This window comes from Perca flavescens, chromosome 5, assembly GCF_004354835.1.
Source record: "Perca flavescens isolate YP-PL-M2 chromosome 5, PFLA_1.0, whole genome shotgun sequence".
In the NCBI taxonomy this organism is placed as follows: domain Eukaryota; kingdom Metazoa; phylum Chordata; class Actinopteri; order Perciformes; family Percidae; genus Perca; species Perca flavescens.
The window spans coordinates 38,191,797-38,194,296 of record NC_041335.1 but is presented as its reverse complement, the minus strand read 5'-3'; positions in this window follow the sequence as shown (position 1 = coordinate 38,194,296).

Below are 2,500 nucleotides of genomic sequence, written 5' to 3'. Positions count from 1 at the left end.
TGTGTGTTTATAGGTTTTGGTACACTGAGAGTGTGTGTGTGTGTGTGTCTCTGTTTGTGTCTGTGTGTGTGTGGGTGTGTGTTTGTGGGTTTTGGTACATGAGTGTGTGTGTGTGTCTCTGTGTGTGTCTGTCTGTGTGTGCACTGTGTGTGTGTGTCTCTGTTTGTGTCTGTGTGTGTGTGTGGGTGTGTTTGTGGGTTTTGGTACATGAGTGTGTGTGTGTGTGTCTCTCTGCGTGTCTGTCTGTGTGTGCACTGTGTGTGTGTGTCTCTGTATGTGTATGTGTGCGTGTCTCTGTATCTGTGTGTGTGTGTGTGTGTGTGTGTGTGTGTGTTTTTGGTTTTGTACACACTGAGTGTGTGTGTGTGTGTGTGTGTGTGTGTGTGTGTGTGTCTGTGTGTGTGTATGTATGTGTGTGTGTCTGTATCTGTGTGTGTGTGTTTGTAGGTTTTGGTACACTGAGTGTGTGTGTGTCTGTGTGTGTCCGTCTGTGTGTACACACTGTGTGTGTATGTGTGCGTGTCTCTGTATCTGTATCTGTGTGTGTGTGTGTGTGTGTGTGTGTGTGTGTGTGTGTGTGTGTGTGTGTGTGTGTGTGTGTGTGTGTGTGTTTGTAGGTTTTGGTACACTGAGTGTGTGTGTGTGTGTGTGTGTGTGTGTAGGTTTTGGTACACTGAGTGTGTGTGTGTGTGTGTAGACTAGTTTAGTAATTAATCGCCAATTATTTTGATAATTGATTAATCAGTTTGAGTACATTTTAATGTAAAATCAGGTAAACTTCTCTGATGTCAGCTTGATAAATGTGAATATTTATCTAGTGTCTTCTCTCCTCTGGGACAGGAAACTGAATATCTTTTGAGTTGTGAACAAAACAAGACATTTGAGGACATCATTTTTGGCTTTTTTGGGAAACACTGATCCACAACAACTCATCCATTCATCCAGGAAGTAATCAGCAGTGGAAATAATTCCACTGTTTTACAACATGGGACCTTTAACCTTTGACCTTTTAGAGACCAAACATTACAACTGATCCATTAATGCAGAAAACCAGCCACAGATGGATCGACCACGATGAGAATCATGAATGTTTAGTTTCAGTCTGTGTGTGTGTGTGTGTGTGTGTGTGTGTGTGTGTGTGTGAGGGTGTGTGGGGGAGATTACTACATGTGAATCTGGGGCAGCCTGTGGGTGTAGTTACTAGGCAGATATTGGCCCTGACACACACACACGAAGACACACACACACACACACACACACACACACACACACACACACACACACACACACACACACACACACACACACACACACACACACACACACACACACACACACACACACACAGACACACAAAGGAGACAGCTTGCCTGTGTGTGCTGGTGATAAAGGGGCTGCTTGTGGAAACGGCAGCTTATTCATTTACATAAGCTGTGTGTGAGGCTCGATAAGCTCTGAAACTAAACCAGCCTGCTCCACACTTCAACTCCATGTGCAGCCCCTCATTAAAGGAGTGTGTGTGTGTGTGTGTGTGTGTGTGTGCGTAAAGACAAACAGTTCATGAACAGAGGCGAGTCTGTCTGTACAACGAGTTCTTCAAACCATATGGCGATCCAGGTCTCTAATGCCAGGATCAGACTACAGGGAGGGAGGTGTGTTCAGGTGCATTCTGGGCGTGCTGGTCTTACAGGGAGGTGTGTTCAGGTGCATTCTGGGCGTGCTGGTCTTACAGGGAGGTGTGTTCAGGTGCATTCTGGGCGTGCTGGTCTTACAGGGAGGTGTGTTCAGGTGCATTCTGGGCGTGCTGGTCTTACAGGGAGGTGTGTTCAGGTGCATTCTGGGCGTGCTGGTCTTACAGGGAGGTGTGTTCAGGTGCATTGTGGGCGTGCTGGTCTTACAGGGAGGTGTGTTCAGGTGCATTCTGGGCGTGCTGGTCTTACAGGGAGGTGTGTTCAGGTGCATTCTGGGCGTGCTGGTCTTACAGGGAGGTGTGTTCAGGTGCATTCTGGGCGTGCTGGTCTTACAGGGAGGTGTGTTCAGGTGCATTCTGGGCGTGCTGGTCTTACAGGGAGGTGTGTTCAGGTGCATTCTGGGCGTGCTGGTCTTACAGTGAGGTGTGTTCAGGTGCATTCTGGGCGTGCTGGTCTTACAGGGAGGTGTGTTCAGGTGCATTCTGGGCGTGCTGGTCTTACAGGGAGGTGTGTTCAGGTGCATTCTGGGCATACATGAGCTAGCTGTTTCTCCAACTTCAGAACGAGCTAGCATGCTAACGGTTAGCCCCCTAGCCCACCTCGTCTCGTCTCTGCTAGTGCTGTAGAAAGCCGTGCAGATTGTGACCAGCTCACCAGGAGACTGAAGGCAGGACACATGCAGAAACCAGATCTAACTCAGAACACCAGGGATGGATTTTATCAAAGTTTGTATGAAGCACCAGAGACACAAAATAACACACCAAATCCCAGAAAAAGTGATTTTTTCATAATATGGGCACTTTAAGCCT